This window comes from Panthera leo, chromosome F2, assembly GCF_018350215.1.
Source record: "Panthera leo isolate Ple1 chromosome F2, P.leo_Ple1_pat1.1, whole genome shotgun sequence".
NCBI classification, from domain to species: Eukaryota; Metazoa; Chordata; class Mammalia; order Carnivora; family Felidae; genus Panthera; species Panthera leo.
In genome coordinates this window covers 26782217-26809707 of record NC_056695.1, presented here as the reverse complement: position 1 = coordinate 26809707, position 27491 = coordinate 26782217, and the positions used below count along the sequence as shown (strand labels likewise).

General features: G+C 34.7%; 1 long non-coding RNA gene across 2 annotated transcripts; it reads left to right on the top strand.

Moving 5' to 3' along the window:
• The first annotated feature begins 1366 nt into the window (after positions 1 to 1366).
• Positions 1367 to 26971, top strand: LOC122211284. 2 transcript variants are annotated; one of them, XR_006198589.1, is made up of 5 exons: positions 1367 to 1451; positions 7435 to 7546; positions 15448 to 15498; positions 26166 to 26207; positions 26867 to 26971. It is a non-coding gene; the product is annotated as an uncharacterized LOC122211284 (long non-coding RNA). The 2 variants fall into 2 exon arrangements; XR_006198590.1 differs by lacking the exon at positions 1367 to 1451 and adding an exon at positions 6686 to 6739.
• The last annotated feature ends 520 nt before the right edge of the window (positions 26972 to 27491 follow it).

The window sequence follows — 27491 nt, the reverse complement described above, 5'->3', positions numbered from 1 at the left end:
GAGAAAAGGTATTCCCTTGGCCATCTGGTCACCTGACTGGGGGCAGCAGTTCTCATATGCTAACTTGATTCTACTTTAATAGAGAACAAATACACTGAAACCAACCAGGACCAGGACTGTCAACATCAATAGGCTGAAGTTCTATTCCACAAAAGTAACTTACACATGGTCTATGTTAAAATGAGTCAGTGTTGGTACATTTCTTTTGAACGTTGTGTATTTGGTTCCACACTAGACATGCATCATGCCAATCTCCTTTTTTGAAAGAATAGTATAGGAGCTAAAATGTTTTCTTTTTTAAAGTAATGATGTTCAATCCAGTGATAGATACAATGTTCCAATTCTTTATATATATATTCATTTTGAACAGTATTCTATTTAGATCGATGAACAGTGATACTGGAATGAAACGTGAAGAATTTTGAACAACAAAGATTTGCAAATACAATGAAGAGATTGATTTGTGTTTAGCATAGTTATGGTATTTTGTATAATTTATTTCCTTCTAATTATTTTTTATTGCCCATTTTGAGATGATTATTGAAAAGCCTCTCCCTTAGATTTCCTCATCACCCATCTTTCGATCTAATTTTTTCCAATACCATGACCAACAAATAACATGTTATCTGCCAACTACAAATTAATGTGGTAATTGTGGTAAAAATACATAATATAAGATCTATCTTTATTGTGGTAAAAATAAATAATATAAAATTATGGTAAAATTTAAAATTGTGGTAAAAATACATAATATAAGATCTATCTCCTGAACAAAATTTTAAGTTAACAGTATGGTCTTGTTAACCATAAGCTCAAAGTTACACAACAGAACTCTAGAATTTTTTATCTTGCATGGCTGAAACTTTGTTCCCATTGAACTTCAGTCTTCTATTTCCACAAGCCTCCAAACCCTGGCAACTACCATTCTACTTTCTGCTTTGATGAGTTTAAATATTTTAGATGCCTCATATCAGTGGAATCCTTCAATATTGGTCCTTTTGTGACTGTCTTATTTCACTTAGCATAATGTCTTCAAGGTCCATTTTTATGTTGTGGTGACAAGATTTTCTTCTTTTTTAAGAAAGAATGTGTATACCATGCTATAATACATTTTCTTTATCCATTCATCCACAGATGAACATTTAGCCTGTTTTTACATGTTGGCTATTGTAAGCAGTGACAAAATGAACATTACAGTACACATATCTCTTCGAGATCCTAATTTCATTTTTTTTTTTTTTTTTTGCGGGGGATGAATACCTAGGAGAAGGATTCTGAGATCATATGGGAATTCTATTTTAATGTTTTAGAACCTCCGTATTATTTACCATAGCAACTGCATCATTTTACATTCCCATCAGCAGTGCACAATGGTTTCAATTTCTTAACATCCTCATCAACACTTGTTATTTTTAGTTTCTTTTGATAATGGCTATCTGGACAAAAGTGAGGTGGTATCTCATTATGATTTTGATTTACATTTCTCTGATGATTAGTAATATTGAGTACATTTTCATATACCTGTTGGCCATTTGACTTCTTTTAAGAAATTTCTTTGCCCATTTTTAAATCAGGTTATTTTTTTCTTTTGTTTTGCTACTGAGTTGTATGAGTTCCTTATAGATTTTGGATTTAACTCCTTATCAGATATATGGTTTGCAAATATTTTCTTCCATTCTGTAGTTTTCCTTTTTACTCTGTTGATTGTCTAACTTACTGTGCATAAACTTCTAATTTGATTTAACCTTAACTTGTATATTTTTGCTTTTATTGCCTGTGCTTTTGGTGACATGTCCAAGAAATAATTGCCAAGACCAACATCATGAAGTTTTAACTGAGTGTTCTTCTAGGAGTTTTATAGTTTCAAGTCTTAAATTTATATCCTTAATCCTTTTTGAAAGAGTTTTGATGTACGGCATAAGATATCAGTTCAATTTAATTCTTTTGCACATTGATATCCAGTTTTCCCAATACTATTTGTTGAACAAACTATTCTCTTCTCATTGTGTATTTTTTGGCACCCTGTGGAAAATCAATGCACTGCATGTGCGTGAGTTTATTTTTGGCATTTTATAGTGTTCTGTTAGTCTCTATATCTGTCTTTATGTCAATACCGTACTATTTTTGTTACTATATCTTTGCAATGTGTTTTTAAAATTTGGAAATGTGATGCCTCTACTTTGTTATTCTTTCTCAAGATTATTTGGCCATTTAGGATCCTTTGTGCTTCCATATGAATTTTAGGACTGCTTTTTCTAATTCTGCAAAAATGTTATTGGAATGGGAGTTTGATTTGAGATTACATTAGATCTGTAGATGGCTTGGGTAATATGGACATTAAAAAAGTTATTGATTCTTCAGATCCATGAATATAGGGTATCTTTCCATTTATTTCAGTCTTCTCCAATTTTTAAATTGTTTTGTAGTTTTCAGTGTACAAATATTTCACCTCCTTGGTTTAGTTTATTCTTAAGTATTTTATTCTTTTTGAAGCTATTGTAAATGGTATTTTTTAAATATACTTTTCAGATTATTCATTGTTAGTGTTAAGAATGCCACTGGCTTTTGTGTCTTGGTTTGTATCCTGAAATTTTACTGAATTTATCTTAGTTCTAATAGTTCTGTGTGTGTGTGTGTGTGTGTGTGTGTGTGTGCAAGACAGAGAGAGAGAGAGAGAGAGTCATCTTTAGGATTTTCTGTATAAAAGATCATGTCATCTGCAAACAGAAATAATTTTACTTTTTCTTTTCTGATTTGAATATGTTTATTTCTTATATTTGCCTAGGACTTCCAGTACTATGTTGAGTAGAAGTGGATGGAGAGTATCCTTGCTTTGTTCCTCATATTAGAGGAAAAATTTTCAGTTTCTCACCATTGAGTATGATGTTAACTGTTGGCTTTTCATATATGGCCTTTGTTATGTTGAAGCAATTTTCATTTATTCTTAGTTGTTGAGTTTTTTTTTGAAAGGCTGTTGAGTCTGTCAAATGCTTTCTCTGCATCTATTGAGATGATTACGTAAGTTTTTATTTTTTTTTAATTTTTTATGTTTATTTATTTTTGAGAGAAAGAGAGACAGAGTGAGAGTGGGGAGTGCCAGAGGAAAAGGGAGACACAGAATCTGGAACAGGCTCCAGGCTCTGATATATCAGCACAGAGTCCGATGCGGGGCTTGAACTCATGAACTGCAAGATCATGACCTGAGCTGAAGTTGGACGCTTAACCGACTGAGCCACCCAGGTGCCCCAATCATGCAGTTTTAATCATTTGTTCTGTTAATGAAGTATATCACACTGATTGATGTTGAACCATCCTCGCATCCCAAAGATAAATTCCACCTGCACAAATCCTACAGGGTATATGATCCTTTCGATATGCTGTTGAGTTTGGTTTGCTATTATTTTGCTAAGAATTTTTGCATCCACTTTATGGATATTGATCTGTAGCTTCCTTTTTTCTAGTGCTTTTTTTCTGGCCATGGTATCAGTGTAGTGCTGGCTTCACAAAAATATTTAGAAAGGTTCCCTCCAATTAAATGTTTTTGGAAAAATTTTAAAAAGAATGGCATGTGTTCTTCTCTAAATGTTCAGTTGAGTTCATCAATGAACCTGTGTGGTCCCCGCCTTTTTGGGTGGTAGGGGATGTTAATTATTGATTCAATCGAATCAGTAGTTATAGGTCTGCTCAGATTTCCTTCTTCATGATATGGTCTTGCTCAGTTGGATGTCTCTATGGAGTTATCTATTTCTTCTAGTTATGCAATTTGTTGGTGTATAATTGTTCATCATGGTCTTTTTATTTCTGTAGCATCACTCGTAATATGTTTTATTTCTGGTTTTGTTTATTTGATTCTTCTCTCTTTTTTATCTTCGTCTAGCTAAAAGTTTGCCAATTTTGTTCAACTTTGTGAAAAATCAATGGTTAGTATTGTTCACTATTGTTTTTCTATTCTCTGTTTTGTTTATTTCTTCGGTAATCTTTATTATTTCTGTCCTGCTAACTCTGGGCTTGCCTGTTCTTTTTAGTTTCTTGTGGCGTATATTTGGGTTATTTATTTGAGACCTTTCTTTTTTATTAATATAAGTTATCACTATCAACTTCCCTTCTAATACTGTGTTTGCTGCATCCCGTAAGTTTTGCTATGCTATGTTTTCATTTTCATTTGTCCCAAGATACTTATAATTACACTTCTGATTTTTTGTCCCATTGATTATTTAAAAGCATATTGTCTTATTTTCACATATTTGTGAATTTTACAGTTTTTTTCTACTATTGGTTTCAAGTTTCTTTCCATTGTGGTTGAGAAGATACTTGGCATAATTTCAATATTCTTAAATTTGTTAACATTTGTTTTGTGACCTCACATGTGATCCACACTGAAGAATGGTCTGTATGTGTTGGAGAACATTTATCCTGCTGATGTTGGGTAGAATGTTATGTATTTGTCAGTTATGAACATATAATATTGTACAAATCTTCTCTTTCCTTTGTAATCTTCTGTGTGGATAGTCTATCCATTATTGGAAGTGGAGTATTGAAAGCTCCTACTATTACTGTGTTGTATATTTTAATTAGTTCTATTAATGTTTCCTTCATAGACTTGAGGCCTCTGGTGTTGGGTGCATATATGCTTATAATTATTTTATCTTGCTGGTGAATTGACCCTTTTGTCATTATATAAGGTCCTTCTTATGACAGTTTTTTGAGTTAAAGCCTATTTGTCTGATAGAAGCATGGTCATTCCTGCTCTTTTATGATTGCTATTTACATGGAATATCCTTTCAATTTCAACCCACGCTTGTCTTTATAACAAAAGTGAGTCCCTTATAGACAGCATGTAGTTGGATCTTATTTGTTATTATTTTAACCCGTTCAACTACTTTGTGATTTGATTGTGGAGTTTAATCCATTTACTTTTAAAGTAATTATTGACTTAGAGTAATTATAATAGTGATTTACTATAGACATTTCTTCAGTTGTTTTTCATCTTTCTTGTGGTTATTTTTCCCTGCTTTTCCTCTCTTGTTATTTTCCTGTTTCATTGATTTTTTTTATAGCAACATGCTTTGATTTCTTATCTGTTTGTTTGTTTATGTGTGTATATATTATACGTGTTTTCTTTGTTATTACAATGGGGCTTACATAAAACATCATATAGTTATACCAATCTATTTTAAGATGGTACCAACTTAGGTTTAGTCACGTACAAAAAGTCTACACTTTACCTCTCCTTGCCCCACTTTATATTATTAATGTATCCACAGACATATTTTTATAGTCATAGTTATTTTTATACTCTTGTCATTTAACTTCTATACTATATTAAAAGTGATTTACATACTGCTGTAACAGTATTACAGTATTCTGTATTTGTTTATATATTTACTTTTGTCAGCAAGCTTTATATTTTTGTAGGCTTTTTTGTTGCTGTTTAACATGTTTGTTTATTTACTTACTTATTTATAATGTGTATTTATTTTGAAGGAGAGTCAGAGCATGAGTGAGGAAGGGACAGAAAGAGAAGGAGACAGAGGATCTGAAGTGGGCTCTGCACTGACAGGCAACCCTGACGCAGGGCTCGGACACATGAACCTCGAGATCATGGCTTGGGCCAAGTCGGTCGCGTAACCAACTGAGCCACCCAGGTGCCCCTTGTTTTTGTATCAGTGTAGAGGACTCTCTTTAACATTTCTTATCATGCAGATTTAGTGATGATAAACTTCAACCCTTGCTTATCTGGAAAATCTTTATCTCTCCTTAATTTTGGAAGGACAGTTGCTGGATGTAGTATCCTCGGTTGGCATTTTTTTTTTTTCTTTCAGAGGTTTGAATATATTATCTAACTCCCTTCTGGCAAGGTTTCTGCTAAGAATTCCATTGACAATCTTATGGGGGGGGGTTCCCTCATGTATGATGAGTTACTTTTCTATTGTTACTTTTAAAATTCTCTCTTTGTGCTAGATTTTTGAAAATTTGATTATAGGTAGCTCACTGCAGAATTCTTTTAAGTTTAGTTTCATTTTATGTGTAGTTATGAGACTTCTTGAATCTGGATATCCTTTTCTTTCACTATAATTGGAAAGTCTTTGCCATTATTGTTTTTTAAATAGGCTTTCTTCTCCTTTATCTCTCTCTTCTCCTTCTGTGAGTCTCATAATGCATATATTGTTGGTATCCCATAAGTCTCTTAGACTTTATTCCTTCTTTTTCATTCTTTCTTCTTTTTCCTCCTCCAATTGGATAATTTCAAATGACTGTCTTTAAATTTGCCAATTCGTTCTTTTGCTTCATAATGTGGGCTGAGGAACCCTCAAGTGTTTTTTGTTTTTTTGTTTGTTTGGTTTTTTTAATTCAGTTATTGCATTCTTTGGCCCCAAAATTTCTGTTTGGTTCTTTTCATATTGTCTATCTCTTTTTGAAATTATTTCTTAGTTTATGCATTGATTTTCTGAACTTATTGAGCATCGTTTTGACTATTATTTTAAATTCTTTGTCAGGTAATGCATATACCTCAGTTTCTTTTGAATCAGTGTTTGAGATTTAGTTTGTTCCATTAATAGGGTCATTTTTTTCTTGTTTTTGTATTTTTTGTAACTTTTGATGATATTCACACATTTGAAAAAACAGCCACCTCTTCCAGTCTTTATAAATTGGTTTTATACAGGAAGGACCCTAAAAAATCAGCCCTGCTAGAGATTCTGAGGGCTCTTCAAGCCATTTCTATGGCTATATCTTCTCTGTAAGTTTCTTTTTTTAATGTTTTTTCTTATTTAGTTTTGAGAGAGAGAGCACAAACAGGGAGGGACAGGGGGTGGGGGGGTGGAGGGGACAGAAGATCTAAAACACGCTCTGTGCGAGAGCAGCAAGCCGGATGTGGGTCTTGAACTCACAAACTGTGAGCCTAAGTCAGATTCTCAACCGACTGAGCCACTCTGTAAATTTTTAATTGGAGGTGTATGCCATTCCCCCTCTCGGTAAATTTCTAACTGGAGGTGTATGCCATTTTGTTGTTTTCCAGGAACGTGTAATCTTGTTCTCTTGATAACTGTCTTCTGTACATAAATTCTCTGAAGCAACACCATGCCACTCAGCTCATTTTTGTTCTTAGCATTTTGTTCTTTGGGTTTTTTAATTTTTTTTTTTTACTGTTTATTTTTTTGGAGAGAGAGAGATAGCATGAGCAGGGGAGGGATGGAGAGAGAGAGGGAGACGCAGAATCTGAAACAGGCTCCAGGCTCTGAGCTGTCAGCACAGAACTCGACGTGGGGCTTGAACTTGGAACAGTGAGATCACGACCTAGCCAGAAGTTGGACGCTTAAATGACTGAGCCACCCAGGCACCCCAGCATTTTGTTCTTTGTTTAGTTCGTTCAGGCTGCTATGACAGAAGTACCAGAGACTGGGCGGCTTAAACAACAAACTTTATCTCTCACAGTTCTGGAGACTGGGAAGTCTATAAGATCAAGGCAGATTGAACAATTGCTGAAGACCTTCTTCCTGGTTCACTGATGGCCACCTTCCTGCTGGGTCCTTGTAAGAAGAAAAGGGTAAAAGATCTCATTGGCACCTCTTTGTAAGGGCAGTAATGCCATTCATATGGTCTCCATCTCATTACCTAACCATAACCCAAAGCCCCACCTCAAAATACCATCACACTGGGGATTAAGTTTGAACATAAGAATTTGGGGGATCACATACATTCAGTCTATAGCACTGGCTGCCAAGCATCTACAGCATGCAGCATTCCCTTTGGGCTCTGAGACAAGTAAGACAGAAGCCAGTGCCTCTAGCAGAATTCTGAAAATCTGGAATGTTGGACGTCTACTCCACTCTTCTTCTCCCTAAGGGAGAGGCTACTAAGCCATATGCATCTCTATCTGCTGTACTACATATCTCTGGAGCTCGGGCACATTTTCGGATTCTTGTTTTCAGCAGCCCTCAGGCATCTAGAGTATGCTGGATCCCATCAGCACTCTGAGAGAGGCATGACAAGCCAGCCCCTTGGCCCCAGTGAAAAGTCAGAACGTTGGACATATGGTCCAATCTCCTCTTTCTGTCCCCTAGGGGGAAACCAGGAGCTGGGAGTTTCCTCCCAATTGATTTTGTGAGCTGTGCCAGTGGGAGGGACTATAGTGAGAAGGTGCCATGCATTTTCCTGTCACCTTTTGGATGTAGTTGTTTTTGTGGTAGCCTTGGGTACAAAAGCCTCTTAACTGGCATCTAAATTTCTCCAAAAGAAATTGTTTCATGTATTATTGTTGATTTGGTGTTTCCGTAGGAAAGAGCACTCTCTTGCTCTCCTTCTAATTATCTTAATGTGAGCAAAACGTAATCTGTTTTTGGTAAACTGTACTAAATTTAAATTGTTATGAGCAAATATTATTAAGGAAAATCCCCAGAAATGTGATAGGAGTACAATCCTTTAATAAGATTCTATTTAATTTTAATAAAGAGATTACAGTATTTTGCTTATATCAAGTCTAGAAATTTAGATAATCTCATTTACAATATATATACACTGGGACCTCCTTATCCATTGAGAATACGTTCCAAGACCCTCAGTGATGCCCCAAACTGTGGATAGTAACAACCCCATATATAGTATGTTTTCTCCTATACATACCTGTGATAAAGTTTAATTTATAAAGTAGGCACAGTAAGAGATTAACAACAGTAACTGGTAACAAAAGAGAACAGTTTTAACAATGCACTGTAATAAAAGTTGTGCGAACATGGTCTCTTTCTCAAAATATCTTATTGTACTATACTTACCCTTCTTCTTCTTGTGTTGATGCAAAGTGACAAAATGCCCACAGGATGAGATGAAGTGAGGGAATGATGCAGGCCTTATGACATAGCGTTAAGCTACTACTGACCTTCTGATACATCAGAAGGAGGATCATCTGTTTCCAGATTGTGGCTGACCAAGGGTAACTGAAACTGTGGAAAACAAAACCCACAGATAAGGGGACTACTGCATACTTCGATGTGTTATCTGTCTGTGTTTATGTGTGCACCTAAATTGAATTTTAAATACCACAGTATAGGTATAATACCTAGCAATAAAAAAATTAGCCATGTAGTTATATAACTTATACCATTAAAAACTATTATAACTAATGTTAATTTGCATGTTGTGATTTGATTTTATTTTTATAGTAATTTTAAAAAGGATGTTTAAACTAATGGCTATATAAAATGTAACAATGTGAACCATGAACCATAAACTTTGAATTTTCATAGAGAATTTTGTTTTCAAATTTGACACTCACCTGGCTGGCTCAGTCAGTTAAGCGTCTGATTTCGGCTCAGGTCCTGATCTCACGGTTCGTGGGTTCAAGCCCCGCGTCGGGCTGTGTGCTGACAGCTCAGAGCCTGGAGCCTGCTTCAGATTCTGTCTCCCTCGCTCTCTGCCCCTCCCCAGCTTGTGCTCTGTCTCTCTCTCTCTCAAAGAATAAACATTAAAAAAAAAAATTTTAAAAATTGACACTCTGTCATATAACTTTAAGTATATGGGGGTTGGTTGCATAAACTATAAAAATTGACAGATGAACTGTATGAAAAACGATGAAAAAATGGGAGGGAGAATACATGAAAAAATACTGAAAACCAACAATATTTCTAAGTTGAATATAGATTTAAAATACTGTAGAGAAAACTAGCTCAAGCTGATGAGTGAAAAATCAAGAGGAAATTCTTGCCTCTCTGGTTCTGTTGCTAAAATATTAGAGCAGACTTTGCCAAAAATATATAATACGGGTCATTAATGAGCTTAGGTGGATTTAGCGTCCCTGGAACTCATCTATACCCACTTGCAAATATCACCATTGAAGCAAGCAAAACTTTAACATTTACTGCTGTAGAATAAAAATCAGAATTATTTTAATTATTAGGAAAAAGTTTTGGTAATATGTATCAGATTAGAAGTACAAGACAACAAAAGCTGGCATGATTATTATTTACCAAGAAGGAAAACTAAAAATCAATAGCAGCAGCATTTTAGGTAAGAAAGAAAGAGAGGAAAAAGAGAAACCAATGTTACATTCACATGTATAAACTAAGATTTGTGATGTAAATTTATTTTATAAACTAAATAAATAAAAAACAACAGCCTTGCAGCAGGTAGAAAAAAATAGTATGGTATCATTTGCCTCAATTAAATATATAATTTAGGTGAAGTTACATAATTTTGATCAAAACATCCTACGTTACATGTTTTATTTTCCATTTTACCTTTTTGTGTTGGAAATGTTTCATGTACTACATATATTATTAGGGATAATTACAGCCACCAGTACTGAATCAAGACAATACAGTGAAATTATTGAAGGTGGTAATCCATAGAAAAACATGAAAAATTTAAATAATAATGTCTCCTATGATTATTCAATCAAATTTGCAGAAATTGTGGTGTAACTAAGGTTGATTTTTATCCTCCTTTCTATTTAATTTTTTTAACCAACATGTTTGACTGTCAAATAAAAATAAAATTAAATTTGAATTAAGTTTTGCATGAATTTTAAGAAATGTTTCATAGATCTATTAGAAATAAAGATTTAACCTACAGATTTGATTTTTTGGTTTAATATAATATTCGAAGTCCCTAGAGTATTTAAAAGATAATGATACTTATAAGAAAGACAAATATGATTTCTGGCAACATTTCATCTTATTTTAGGAGATGAAATATGGACAATATAGAGATATTTCTATTATGATTTAGTGGTCAAAAATGTCTTTCTTGTTTAACAAATAAGGCATGTTTAATTTAGTTATAGTGGAACCTATACATGTAAATAAATATGGAACAAAATTTTAGTGAGAGAATTATAGATTTCATTCACATGGAGACTAGAAAATTATGTTAAACCTGACAACAAGGTGGAGGACCCAATGGTGTCAATTAAATATGTGGAAATAAAATTCTGGACTGTAATAAAAATAGGCTACTTGAGATAAAAATGAACTTTATCCTCGATAGTGGCAGCTATTACATGATACCTATTTTTTAAAGTATATTTATGTACATTCAACAAGTGGTGTTGGGAAAGCTGGAAAGCTACATGCAACAGAATGAAAGTGGACCACTTTTTTACACCATACACAAAAATAAACTCAAAACAGATTAAAGACCTAAGTGTGAGGTCTGAAGCCATTAAAATCCTAGAAGAGAGCATAGGCAGTAATTTTTCTGACATCAGTCATAGCAACATTTTTCTACATCTTATCTTCTGAGGGAAGGGAAACAAAAGCAAAAATAAACTATTGGTACTTCACCAAAATAAAAAGCTTCTGCACAAAGAAGGAAACAGTCAAACAAATTATGCACAAATAGTCTATGGAATGGGAAAAGATGTTTGCAAATGATAAATCCCATAAAGGGTTAGTATCTAAAATATATAAAGAACTTATACCTAGGCATAAATGTAAACAAAAAGGTAAAAGATATTTACTCTGAAAACTGTATAAGATTATGAAAGAAATTAAAGATAACACAAAGAAATGGAAAAACATCCCATGCTTGTGGATTGGAAGAACAAATATTGGTAAACTGTTTATACTACCCAAAGCGATCCACACATTTTTAAAAAGTTTATTTCTTTATTTTGAGAGAAAGTGAAACTTGCATGAGTGAGGGAGGAGCAGAAAGAAAGAGACAGAGAGAGAGAGAGGGAATTTCAAGCAGGCTCCATGTTGTCAGCACACAAAGCCCAATATGGGGCTCAATCTCATGAACCATGAAATCATGACCTGTGCTGAAATCAAGAGTCAGAACCTTAACCAACTAAACCACCCAGGTGCTCTGCAATTGACACATTTAATGCAATCCCTATCAAAATACCAACAGCATTTTTCACAGCACTAGAGCAAACAGTCCTAACATTTGTATGGAACCACAAAAGATCCCACAGCCAAAGCAATCTTGAAAAAGAATTGCAAAGCTGGAGATGTCACAATAATTCTGGACTTCAAGTTATATTACAAAGCTGTAGTCACCAAGATAGTATGGTACTGACACAAAAACAGACGCATAGATCAATGGAACAGAATAGAAAACCCAGAAATGTACCCACAACTATATGGTCATCTCATCTTTGACAAAATAGGAAATAATATCCAATGGTAAAAAGACAGTCTCTTCAACAAATGGTGTTGGGAAAACTGGATAGCAACATGCAAAAGAATGAAACTGGATCAATTTGTTACACCATATAAAAACATAAATTCAAAATGGATGAAAGACCTAAATGTGAGACCAAGAAACCTTCAAAATACTAGAGGAAAACACAGGCAGCAACCTCTTTGACATTGGCTGTGGCAACTTCCTAATAGACACATCTCCAGAGGCAAGGGAAACAAAAACAAACATGAACTATTGGGACTTCATCAAGATAAAAAACTTCTGCACAGCAAAGGAAAGAATCGACAACACTAAAAGGAAACCTTCAGCATGGGAGAAGATATTTGCAAATGACATATCTGCTAAAGGATTAGTATCCAAAATCTATGAAGAACTTATCAAACTTAACACCTCAAAAAACAAATAACCCAGTTAAGCAATGGGCAGAACACATCAATAGACACTTTTCCAAAGAAGACAGACAGATGGCTAATAGACACATGAAAAGATGCTCAACATAACTTCTCATCAGGGAGCTACAAATCAAACCCACAATGAGATATCACCTCATAACTGTCAGAATGTCTAAAATTAACAACACAGGAAACAACAAATGTTTGACAAGGATGCAGAGAAAGTGGAACCCTCTTACACTGTTGGTCGGAATGCAAGTTGGTGCAGCCACTCTGGAAGATAGTACAGAGGTTCCTCAAAAAGTTAAAAATAGAACTACCCTACGACCCAGCAATTGCACTACTAGGTATTTATCCAAAGGAGACAAAACTACTTATTCAAAGGGATATATGCACCCCAATGTTTATAGCAACACTATCAACAATAGTCAAATTATGGAAAGGACTCAAGTGTCCATTGACTGATTAATGGATTAAGAAGTTGTGGTATATATACACAATAGAATTTTACTCAGCCATCAAAAAGAATGAAATCTTGCCATTTGCAACAATATGGATGGAGCTAAAGTATATTATGCTAAGCAAAATAATTTAGTCAGAGAAAGAAAAATACCATATGATTTCAACTGATATGTGGAATTCAAGAAATTAAATAGATGAACATAGGGGAAAAATAGAAAGAGGCAAACTATAAAACAGACTCTTAACTATAGAGAACAAACTGAGGGGGTTGCTGGAAGGGAAGTGCACAGGGGAATGGGTTAAATGGGTGATAGGTATTAAGGAGGACACTTGTTGGGATGAGCACTGGGTGTTATATGTAAGTAATAAATCACTAAATTCTACTCCTGAAACTAATATTATACTACATGTTAACTAATTGGAATTTATTTTTTTGTGTGTGTATTTATTTATTTTAGAGAGAAAGAGAGAGATAGAAACGGAGAGAGAGAGAATCCCAAGCAGGCTCTGCACTGTCAGCATGGAGCCCAAAGCAGGGCTGGAACTCATGAACCGTGAGATGATGACCTGAGCCAAAGTCAAATGCTAAACTGATTGAGCTACCCAGGAACCCCACTAATTGGAATTTAAATAAAAACTTAAAACTATAAAAAATAGGGGTGCCTGGGTGGATCAGTCAGTTGAGCATCTGAGTCTTGATTTTGGCTCAAGTCATGATTCCAAGGTCATGGGATGAGCCCCACGTTGGGTGGGCTGTGAGCTGAGTGTGGAGTCTACTTAAGATTCTCTCTCAGGGCGCCTGGATGTCTCAGTCGGTTAAGCATCCAACTTCGGCTCAGGTCATGATCTCACAGTCTGTGAGTTCAAGCTCCATGTCAGGTTCTGTGCTGACAGCTTGGAGCCTGGAGCCTGCTTCAGATTCTGTGTCTCCCTCTCTCTCTCTCTGCCCCTTCATAGACTGCGATCTCTCTCTCTCAAAAATAAATAAGTGTTAAAAAAAAAGATTGTCTCTCTCTGTCTCTCAGCCCCACTTTCCCACTTGTGCTCTCTCTCTCTCTCTAAAAAATAATAAATAAAATAAATAAAAAATAGAAATAATAAATAAAAATAATAATAAATAAAATAAATAAATAAAATAAAATAATAAATAAAATAAATAAAAAATAGAAATAAGTAAATAAATAAAAACATGAAAAATAAAAAAAATAACATACAAATCAACACACAAACACACACTAAAACAAGTAATCCAGTTTTTAAAAATAAATGGACAGAGGACGTAAACAGACGTTTCTCCAATGAAGACATCCAGATGGCCAACAGACAATGAAGATGCTCAACCTCAGTCATCATAAGGGAAATACAAATCAAAACCACAATCAGCTATTACCTTACACCTGTCAGAATGGTTAAAATCAAAAACACAAGAAACAAGAGGTGTCGGTAAGGATGTGGAGAAAAAAACCCTTGTGCACTGTTGATGGGAATACAAATTAGTGCAACCAATGAGGAAAACAGTATGAAGGCTCCTCAAAAAGTTAAAAATGTAATTACCATATGATCCAGCAAGTCATCTACTGGGTTTCCAAAGAGTACAAAAACACTAATTCAAAAAGACATAAGCACCCCTATGTTTATTACAGCATTACTTACAATAGCGAAATTATGAAAACAACCCAAGCGTCCATCGATAGATGAAAGGATAGTGGTGATGTGGCATAGATATACAATGGAATATTACTCAGCCATAAAAAGAATGAAATCATGTCATTGTGGATAGATCTAGAGGGTATAATGCTAAGTGAAATAAATCAGTGATAGAAAGACAAATACCATGTGATTTCACTCATACGTGGACTTTATGAAACAAAACAAAGAAAAAAAAGAGAAAACCCCCCAAACAAACCCTTAACTCTAGAGAATAAACTGGTGGTTACCAGAGGGAAGGTGGGTGGAAGGATGGGTGAAACAGGTGAAAGAGTTTTAAGAGTACACATATCACAATGAGTACTAAGTAAACTGTAAGAATTGTTGACCCCTGTTTTACACACCTGAAACTAATATAACATGGTATGTTAGCCATACTAGCTTAAAATAAATAAGTAAACAAACAAACAAATGTACAAAGGCAAAAGTATTCAAAAACATAAATTTAAAAGAAATTCCAAATAGCACAAAGGTTAAATATTCCTAAAATAAAATTTCTGTAGAATGTTAACTCTTAAGCTCTAAAGGGCTCTACGAAAGGAGGTTTGCTTACATGTTTTAGGAAGCATAGAAATCTATACTTCTTTGTAAACAACTTTAAAAGTGTAATAGCCATTGAATGAGCAGTCAATATTGGATGAGACCTGCTGAGCCCAGCAAAAATAAACCTTACTCCAAGCAAAATATACATTAGTAAAAATATGTACCTAAGTAAACTTCTGTTTTATCATTTTTCTCTTCTTAGTGCTTCAATATGATTTCGAAAATGCTGCCAAATTCTCTCAACTTCTGACACGTAAGCATTTTGTCTATGTTACTTTAGTCTTGAAAAGCATACTGGGCAATGTCTACTGAGCTGCTTTCAAAGTAAAAGATTGTTCTTTAGTTTACAGTGTGCTTGTGGTTTGTAATTTTTAATACTTATGTTTTCCAGAAAAAATATATCCCGCCTGTGCCTCAAAATGATAGCCATCATTCAGCATTAAATGTTGTGTCTCGTGCAACAACCTTCAATTGAGCAATCTGGGCATAAATGGAATCGTGTCATATATACAAACACAGACGCACACATGCAGCCCAATCCATGGTGTCTCTCAGTGAGCGTCACTGAGTGATAGAAGAATGAAAATGCACTGACCAATTTGACATGAACCCATGGACATTCCCAAACACCCTTCATTAATTATTTTTCTTCCAAGGGCCTGGAGTTGTCTTTGACCCATTTAATTTCTGCCTTGGGTGAAATCTATCAGTTCCCATTTTTCCTTTTGTGTGTAAATTTGGCTGTGGGAGTGAAGGCAGAGACATTACAGTGGTCAGGATGACATATGAAGAGCAATTTATTTCTGAGTCACATGCAGGCAGGGGAAAAGTGGAATATGAAACTTACTTTTATCAATGTTTACTTAAATTTATATATTTATTTAATTTCAGACTTAATGAAATTGAAAAACTAGTTTAAATTAGTCCCAGATGCCCTTTATCTAGATCCAAAGCTAGTATTTTATCGATACTTTTATCTCTGTCACTGTCTCTTCCTCTGTCTCTCTCCACTCTCCACCCTGACACTACTTTTCCCAAACTATTTGAGAGTAAGTTATATATACTGAAATTTGCCCTTGAGTACTTCAACGTGCATTTATAAAAACTGTGAGATTCTCTTACAGAACCACATCATAATTATTAAAATAAAAAAAACTGGGGCGCCTGGGTGGCTCAGTCGGTTAAGCGGCTAACTTCAGCTCAGGTCATGATCTCACAGTTTGTGGGTTCAAGCCCCGCATCGGACTCTGTGCTGATAGCTCAGAGCCTGGAGCCTGTTTCAGATTCTGTGTCTCCCTCTGTCTTTCTGACCCTCCCCCGATCATGCTCTCTCTCTGTCCCAAAAATAAATAAACGTTAAAAAATATTTTAATAAAATAAAATAACATTGACATGTTATTGTCTAAACAACATACTTTATTCAAATATAACTATTTCTCTCACTAAGAAAAGAAAAAAATTCTTGTCTGTGCCCCAATCCAGAGTAACTTGATACATTTAGCTGTCATGTCTCTCTAATATTCTTTAATTTAGGACAATTTCTCAGTTGTTCTATTAACTTGTATTTTTTTTATCTTTTATGACCTTGACATTTTTGAAGAGTAAAGGCCATGTATTCTCTAGCATGTCCTTCAATTTGGGTCTGTCTGATATTTTCTCATTATTAGATTCAGGTCATGTATTTTTGGCAGAAAAACCACAACAGTGACTTTGGGTCCTTTTAAGAGGCACATGACCACCATCAATAGTTACCGAGCAAGATTGCACTTGCTGTCTGCAAAGCATAACTTTCTTTCTGTATTCCAAAAGCATAATTATTTATTTTCACTTAAAAAACATATTTATAGAGCCCTTACTATGTTCCAGGCAGTTTGTATGTATTAAAGTGTTATAAAATTCCAGAATAGGTGGTCAAATATTAGTATAATTGAGGGAAACGCCTCAAAATTAGTGGAACTTTAATAGGACCCTGGGTTATAGAAGGATGACGAGTAGGATAATGAAGGAAATTCCAGACAAGAAAACCTAGAAAGATGGAATTCATCACCTTGCAATGTTGGTTAACTAAGCCTGGTCCATTCTGAAATCTTATGAAGTGGCTGTGGTACATGTGAAATCAATTTTTCATCACCCATAGTATAAACCACAATTAATAAAACTATTCTCAGCAGGAATTAATTTTCAGAAATCCAGGATGTCTTTTGATGTTTGTAATAGTGCACACAGTCTGGAGAATATACTTTTCATTGGTCCATGTATCCAAAATAGACTACAGTTTTGTTTCCATGCACTTAAATATGCTTGACTATGTTTAGTTGCTGTGCATTGTTGCTGCTGTTGTGGTTTATTTATTTGTTTCCTAATTAGTTGAAACGCCTCCACTCTGAATTACCTGCTGAATGAGCTTATCTGATCCTTCTTATTTCTGATGCAAGATGCCACTCTTTCCTTGAGAACAGCCCTCATATAAGTCAAAACACATATAAGGAGCAAATAACTGCTTTATTATTCCATTAATTTAAATATTCAAGGACTTGAAGGTATAGATCTGGATAGGAAACATATTGTATGTTCAAAATTTTAATAATATTGTTAACAGAGAATGTCTCCTTTTTTATGGTATAATTATCTCTGATTATTCCTGAAGCTTGAAACGAAAGAGCAGCACGGTCCTGCAATTAGGGTACAATTGTACCTGAAATCTTAGAAGTTCAAAGTCAGAGCACTGCAACTTGCAACTTAGAACTACCAGAATGGGTGCATTCCATATGCATTTGGTTAGTCTATAGCACATTCCTCTATTCCTTAACAGATATGTGAGCTGCAGCTGATATGTATCGTTCAGTAACTAAGTTTAAACTTAAAAAAAAGTTACTCTCTTCTAAAGCATAAGTTACAAAATCACAAAGGTGAAAGGTTTTGAGGTATTTAATTTCCTTTTCTGCCTTAAAAAAAGTAGGAAATAGAGCAAACACTAGATGCATTTTATTAATCACATAGTCCAAGGCAATGCACTTTATACATAGGAATGTGAAATGTCAGATTCAATTAAATAAGTGCTTGTAAAATAAAGCATTTCACCACATGAGCATATTTAAATCATAACACAGATAAATGCACTAAACATTCAAATAAGCATATGTAGCTACTTGACTCTTTAATTATTGAAATAGAGACGTTGACTCCCATGTGCGACGATGAAAACCGACCGTGCCTTCTCTTAAATGCTTACTTCTGGATTTTGACTTGTGCTATATTTATTTTTAAGTGGTATTTTACAGTGAAGAGTAATATGTGCTCTTCATATACTCTCCACACTGCATTTTTTCAGATTCCTCCATTGGTTAGAGATGTTGAATCAGTAGTTAGCATACATTCCGAAACAGCATATACTTAAATACTTCAGGGAATAAAAAAGTAACTCTTTAGCTCAAGACTGGGGACATCTCATGGAGGTCTTCAAATCTATTATTATTGTAAATATACACATGTATATCACATGTATAAAGAGTAACTTTTGTCATGACTGCTAGCAATAGGCAACAGTAATATCAGCTCCATACTACACAATGTAACCAGTCTTTTACAAGCAGCTCTGATCCTCCCCCAATTTCATCATGGTCAACATGAATGTTCCCATTTTACAGGTGAACAATCTTTCTTAGGCTAAGTTACTTGTTTAATACTATTTACTTAAGAATATGGCTCAATAAGGCCTTCATAGTAGGTATGTTGAATTTTCTAGCCACTGTGATTTCTTGTAACATTAAACATGAGAATCTGTTCAGTGGCATTGCAGACATTTTCTTAACATATCTACTTATTTACACACCTACCTTTTCTTGCGTTTGCCTTATAAGATAATTTGTTGTAAGTTAGATTTATAATTTTATTTATATTTTAAAATATTTATTCTGATGATAAAGATACATCCATTGACAAAAACATCCTTAAAAATTGGGGAAAAAAAGCTAATACCCACAATCCCATAACTCAGATATAAACACTGATAAAAACATGTTTGCATTTTTCCTACCAGTCTGCCTGGACAGTGCTTATTTTCAGGTAACACATAATTGCATACGCACTAATTTAGCAACTCAGATACTTAGTAAGTGCCTCCTATGTACCACCACCTAAGGATAAAGAGGTAAATGTCATAGAAAAAAAGCTTGGTTTCTTACTGCACATACACGTACACGTGAATACATATTCACCTATCTTGAAAAATGAGGTATATAATTCTTTGTTCATTTTTTCTTCCCATGATATCAATAAGCATTTCTCTAAGTCTAACCATCATGAGATGCGACTTTTAATAAATTTTATAAGGTAGCTAAGTGGATAGATCATGATGTTTTTAAAATTTGGATTCAAATTTTAGCTTTGCCACATTGTGTAATCCCTTGAGCTAGTGCCCTAACCTCTTTGTTATTTGTGTCTTCATCTTTCCAATGCAAATAAAAATTAGTACGTATCTATAGGACTTGTTGAATAGTTCCTGTTCATACTTCTTGTGATAACACTATTTTTAGGTTATACTTTTATTATTATATTTTCATTTTATGATATCATGGCACCTCATATTCGACATAATGCCTGAGAACCTATCAGCATCAATTCCAGTTATTTTGTTCCAACAGCCTTCACAAACTTCCAGTAAAATATCAAAGAATTAGTGGGCTTATTTGTGCAAAGGCTTAGCACCTGTTCTGAAGCACCACAGAAGGAGAATCTTATCAGATACTTTGTATTGCTTCTGAGAACTGGTGGGCACAGTCCTGTGTGGTGTTGCCTCTTGCTCCAGCAGTTCCCCTATTGTGCCTTTCCCCCACCCAATCTGAAAGCATGCTCCACATCGGAGATCCCATCCTTCGGTCCTCCTTACACATACAGCCATAGTTCCCATCCATGCGTCTGCACAGAGGGGGCTTCGAACGTCAGCTGCACTGAGCTAAAATCAGTGTTTCCCCAATACCATCTAAGCCTTGGAATTTTACTCAGACCACCCAAACTGTCCCTATTCCTTCATGGTGAATTTTCATGTAAAGGGAACTCTGTGTTATTTCTTGTCCCTGTAGCATAGTGGAGCTCATTTTAGGCTGCCACAGATATTCCGAGAAGGCAGACCTACTCAGAGGCCGGGGCATTTCTCCTCTCAGGCTTCTCCTTGGATTCAGTGCAAGTGTGAAAATGCAGACATTGCCTGCTTCCCAGCTTGGGCTGAAATTTTCCTCTCTCCCACCTTGCTCTATTTCTTTTCCCTCTCCTCCCACTCCAGGCGTGTAGCATACAATTCTCAATAAAGGTGGCTTTTAACAGACAGGAATAGAGATTGTTTTTTAAGCAGCTTTTGCTTTTAATCTGGTTTCCTTTGAAGCAAAGGAAAACAAAGGAAAGCAAAGGTTTGACTTCTCGTGGAGGGGAAAAAAACAATAAAAGTTCTGAGATTGAAATGTGCATTTATATTTTAATAGATTATCTGATTTTATTAGATATACAGATTTTAATAGATATACTGACTTTATTAGACCTCAGTCTTCTGATGTAATGTATACCTATCTGATGTAATGTATATCTAGTAAGAAGAAAAATTTCATATCCTTTGTATACATTAATTTATTAAGAAGTAGCTGTTTTATGGGAAAGTGCTAGTGTAATCTCTGATGTGCTATTTTACAATAGTGTCTGGAGGTCTTAAAAAAGTCTTCATAATTCTTCTATTTATAGTTACCCATCTAAAAAAGTTTAGTGGTTGAATTTAATACTTAGCAATTATGCTAGCCAAGCAATATGTAGGCAAGTATTTTAAGCAGCTATGTCTCTGCCAATTCCATGTGGCAATTTTCAACCCTACTATTCTTGATATTACATGAAATGTAGAGGGAATCCATTATGTAAACAGACTTTTTGAGGGCTGAAAATGAAAACTTTTGATACACTTAAATCTAACTTGTCCAGACTATTCTCCGAAATCAGTGAATTCTATAAATCTGCATCACATTAAAATAGTGTGGAGATTAATGGGGATTGCACATTTTGTTTTTATAATAACTTCCATTTACTGAAATGAACAACGTGACTGCTAATGTGTTTAATGTTGTATATACATCATCTAATTCCTGCAATAACATTGCAAAAGAAAGATTAACCTTAGACTCTTTTGCAACTGGAAATTCTGAAGGACAGACTTGTAATCTACCCGAGACTACTCAACTAACAAATGATTGAAGCGTATGAACCTATTTCTTAACAAAGTGTGATAAATGTTGTGCAAAGATGGCTGCCCCAAACCTGTGCCATCCTGGTACACATATGCTGCTCTTCCCCTGAAAAAGTGAACTCTGTTTCCCCTTCCCTTGGATCTTGCTGGCCCTTATGATTTGTTTTGACCAATAGAATACACCAGAGTCATGTTTTGCCAGTTCCAGGCTTAGACCTAAGAGAGGTCTGCCAGCTTATACCAGAGGCCTGGATAACAGCTGTCATGTAAATGAGTCCAACCACCTTGCTGGCGAGAGATGTGCAGAGAAAAATACTCTGGAGAATGAGACTCTACCAAGGGAGAGAGAAGGAGGTTCAGCCAATCCTTGGCCATTATAGTTAGCTTCTCTGAGACACCAGATATTTGAATGAAGACCTGTAGACAGATCCTGTATCCCTAGTTGAGCTGACACAACAAAGCTTAGAAGAGAGGCTCAGACAGTCTCTGCCAAATCGCAAGATGATAAGCAAATAAATAGTAGTTGGTGTTTTAAGCACTAAGTTTGGGGAGCTCTGCTAGGCAGCAAGAGAGAACTGAAATATCAATATAAGTTACAACCTTTTTGCTAGCAAACTCTTTTACTGGATTAATGATTTCTTGTAAAACAAATCTCCTAATGTTTATTTAATTTAAACAAATTATTGGGTACTAGTATTTCATAGATAGCCAGAGAAAGTCATAATAAAAATGTGAGCGGGCGCCTGGGTGGCTCAGTCGGTTGAGTGTCCGACTTCGGCTCAGGTCACGAACTCACAGTTTGTGGCTTCCAGCCCCGCATCGGGCTCTGTGCTGACATCTCAGAGCCTGGAGCCTGCTTCAGATTCTGTGTCTCCCTCTCTCTGCCCCTCCCCTGCTTGTGCTCTGTCTCTCTCTCTCAAGAATAAACAAACATTAAAAAACTTTTTTTAAAAAGCAAGCAAAAACCAAATGAAGAGTAAAATTCTTTGTTCATAGCTATATATTTTTGCAACTAAAATTCCCCTCATTAACACTCTATTTAAAAACTCAGTCATCAGAGAAAAGTCTCGAAACAAAATCATCTTTAAGTAATATAACTGTTAAAAGCATCTTCTTAATTGACTCCATGTTCTTAATGAAACTATTCCCATTTATTAAAACCTACAATGCGGCTAGTAATTTGTTTTAGGTTGTATATACCTCAGTCATGTTCTTTTTTTTTAAATTTTTTTTAACGTTTATTTATTTTTGAGACAGAGAGAGACAAAGCATGAATGGGGGAGGGGCAGAGAGAGAGGGAGACACAGAATCGGAAGCAGGCTCCAGGCTCTGAGCCATCAGCCCAGAGCCCGACGTGGGGCTCGAACCCACAGACCACGAGATCGTGACCTGAGCTGAAGTCGGAAGCTTAACCACTGCGCCACCCAGACGCCCCACCTCAGTCATGTTCTTAATGAAAATATTGGGGATAGTCAAAAAACGCTTAAAATATGATATGAGCTTAAATTATTTTATATACTTGAATATATCAGTATAAAATATACAGCTTTGCTCTTTTATATTAAGAAATTATTTTCATCAATTTCTATTAATTTACATTTAAAGGTTTTCTTTCTATAAGTAATTTGTATACGAATCTTAACTGCATCTAATATATAACAGGCATTTACAAATTCTTTCCAACAGAGATGGTATTTTTTAAAAAGATTTCCACAGCAAACATTTGAAGATGGAAAAAAAGGATGTTAGTTTCCTTTTTGTTGCTAATATTACTTGGAAGCAAGTATGAAAAATTTGAAAACCAGTTTATGAACATGGTGATTATTAAATAAATTATGATACACTGCAAAATGAAATACTACAAAACCATTTAAAACTTTACCCACATGGCTAAGTGAAAAAGTATATTGTAAAGCAATATGTAATAAAACCTCACGTTGTGAAAATAGCATTGATTGCATATATAAATATATAATTCTAAATCTTTACAACTGACATATTTGGAAATTATACAATAAAGTGTTGTTTTATTTTATAAGCATGAGAAAGCCCTCACAAGTGTGATGGGCAGAGAGGGGCAGGGAAAGAGAAAGAACCTGGACACATGAGTCAGTAGAGTCTGTAAAATTTGGTGCAAATCCTGATTCTACCACTTAGTAATTGTGATTTCAGGCAATAACTTAACATGTCTAATTCCGTTTCCTCATCTGTAAGATGGGAAGAACTATATCTACCTTAAAAATCATAACTGAATTCAGAGAGTACCCAATTGTGCTCAGTAAATGGCTATTATTCAAATTATTGTAAATTAAGACCAGATCAAGCCCTGAAAACTCATCTCCCTGTAACAGCACTGCACTGCTCCCCCTGAGGAGAGGTTTTCAAATGCCATTCCAGTGGGCCTGTGTTTGCACGGGGATGTCCTTGGCATTCCCTAAATGTCTGAATCAAGTTTTAGTAAACATGTAATTTAATTAAAAAAATCTATAGCCCATATGCTTGTAAGTCAATTAAATGAGACCAAAATTGAAGGGTGCCTTCTCTATGTTTTCCTCAGGGTTAGGATTGCTCAGTAACAAAATCTGAGACGTGATATATTGCAATATGGTTATGTTAGCATTTATTGCAAGAATTTTGTTTGTCTTTTATACTTCGTAAATGTTACTTTCTTTTCTGGAGGCGAAATTCCCTTAAAACCAAGAAAGAGTAATTGATTATAGAAAACAGAAAGACTGGGTGGTATGGATGTGACAAGAACGATCAGATTTAAGAAGAAAAGGCAGATCACTGTAAACAACACCAAATCGTCCACATTGCTCTAACCGATGAGGAAATATAAAAGGAGAACAACTAGGCCAAAATATTCACATCCGGTCATTCAATGAGAGAAAATAGAACAAGACCAAAGAGTGATTCTAATTATTAACTTTGGGAGTTTATATGTTACAAGTTCATAGTGGATTTCATGCAGTAAAACGTTGCAGAATAGTTCTCCAGCACAGGCCAATGGCTAATGTTATTTGAAAGAACATAAAATGCAGGGAAAGGATGTTTCTCAGAATTTGACACTATGAAGAGTTTAGTCTTATTTTTATAATTAGGCAAAGTTTGAACATGCAAATGAATTGTCTTCTTTAAAGTAAGAGTATTTGTATTTGATGGGGAAATTGAATATATTTGATAGGAAAGCATATTAAACCCAGTACTTTTGGCATTTACATCATTATATTTGATAGCTACATCTGCCTTGTTCTGTGTCTCACAATCAGATGATATTTGTACACTGTTTTTAATAGATATCTGCTCATGTTGACATATGGATTGAAAGATTTTCTTATGCAAAGTCTTTGGGCTTTTCTAGGTTTTTATGCGTATGTTGCTGTTGTTAGCTTGACACAAGCAAATGTGAAGAAGATATACAACTTTATAAACATGTTTGTCATATACACACTAAAACATGGAAGACCAATTATGTACTTGTTATTTTTATACAGGATTTATTCCTTTGTTCTCAATATTCCTAAATAAACATTTAGCAAGTGTTTACCATGTGCTAAGTATACGGTATGGTTATAAGATAAATTAGTTAGCAGGAGAAATGTGAACTCTGAACAAAATATGAAAGCAATGTCAAAATTCCAAAGGTCCTGGATTTATTAAAAAGCAGTTTCTGAAATATTTCCACATAGTCACTGTATGTTACATAAACTACATTTAGCTATTAAGGAGAATTTGGCATCCTATAAAACAAGTTGAATAATGTTATTTATAGTAAATACTAATTTATAGTAAATACTAATATAGTAAATACTAAATTTATAGTAAACACTAATGTTATTTATAGTAAAAACCTTTACTATAGTAAAGATTCTATTTAAAATTTCCAACTTTTTATTGAAATTATATAGACAGCAAGTACAAAACTACAAGTCTGTTATAAGAACTGGGTATCTCAAGAACAGGGGTTATATTGAATATTTAAATGGGAAAAGCGATAGGTGATAGGTAGGTAGATAGATAAATAGGCTTTTGATATTGATATATCAATAAGGAAATTTCATTAGCTAAATCGATATCTCTCTGTTTTCCTCAAGAACACGATAAAGCACTTGAGATCTTGCTGTTGTTATATGTCCAACTCTGGCAATATTTGATGATATACATGTCACATGCTTACCAATGTAGAAATGACATAATTTAAGTCCAGTTCTTTTTTTTTTTTAAATGTTTTTATTTATTTTAGAAGGAGAGAGAGAGAGAGACAGAGCATGAGCAGGGGAGGAACAGAGAGAGAGGGAAACACAGAATCCAAAGCAGGCTCCAGGCTCTGAGCTGTCAGCACAGAGCCTGATGCGGGGCTCGAACCCACAAACTGGGAGATCATGACCTGAGCTGAAGTCAGACGCTCAACTGACTGAGCCACCCAGGCGTCCCTAAGTCCAGTTCTTAAAACAAAACTTGGAAATAGGAAGTCAGTACTCAGCAGGAATAACCTTGGGTTTTCTGGGGAAAAAGATATGGTCTAGTTCATTAACTTATAATATTACAGAGTATTTCTAAAACATTTTTCTATCAAAAAATTAAGATATAAACTAGCTGAAACAATTATCTCTACCCTCTATATTAAATATTTACCATGAACAAACATAAGGATTTTGCTTACATTAAAGTTTTTTAATCCCATTACTTCTTTTTAGTTTCTGGATCAGTTTAATTGAAGATTAAACAGAAAATAGAAGGTAAGTTATTAAAAAAATAATAAGTTCACATACACAACCAACTACTTGGATGAATCACAATGATTGTTAATGAGTGCACCACACACACACACACACACACACACACAGAAATTAAATGGACACTGAGCCAGAAAAAAGAATCACAATCATTTTACTATAAGCCCTGATTTCAACTTAGTAGCCATAAAGCCTCCTCTTTGTTATTATTATCAATTGATTTGTTAATAAATAAATGCTCTAAAGTTACTGACAAATGAGTGCAGTGATATTCACAAAGAAAACGTGGATAAGTGCTCGGTGCAATATTCCACGTGTGCAAACACAAATATATCTCTGCAGAGAAATCAAACTTTGCAAACAACTGCTACATTTCTCACCTTCAGAAGAATCATGGTATTCCGTAATTATTAGGGCCAAAACCCACATTTTTGTTTTCTGAGCACTGTTCTATGCACTATCAAAAGCAAGTAAATATCACATTCCTAAATGGCACTTTAAGATTTACATATTTTTTATTTAAATCTATCTATTTATGATATATCCTAAATGCGATGTAACTCTAGAAACATGCCGAAAATGTGCATCCTAGAAAACAGTTCTAAATGGGATACAGTATAAACAAGACATCATCGTATTATCTCTCATTGTAATTAACACAGGAAGGCCTCCATCAGCTTTATCTACCGTCTCCAGACTTGACAGTGCTGTGGTCCTGAGTCATAAAGCACTGGGATCCAGGAAATTTGGTAGACATCAAAAATGAAAAGGACTGCATAATTTTTATTTCTTAAATAAAATGAAGTCTGATTTAGAATACAGATGTTTCTGTCTTTGATGTTTGAACGTTCTGGGTAAGCATATTAATGAGATTCAGATGTATTAGTTTAGCTCAGGTAGATTGGAGTTTTATGATCTTGTGAAGTTGAAAGAATAATTGTGCTTTTTAAAAAATATATATAAATACTTTTTGAGGATCATCTCAAAACACGCAAAAAAAGTTAAAGTGGAGGTTTACCTTTTTCAGATGGCATGCTCTTTTAAACTCAAGTAATAAGAATATTGACAATATTTATTGTAAACCCGCATCAATGAGGACTTTCTCGTTGAGGAGTTTGATGGCAACACTTAAGTGACTCAGAATTTTAAAAGTAGAATAGTAGACGTATTTTCCATGGTTGGCCGTTTTCCATGCAATGGGGTGTGTTTTTTAAAACACATTCTTGGCCTTTATCGAAAAACCACAGATAGCTATAATTTGGGTAGCTTTTACAGATAATTTATGAC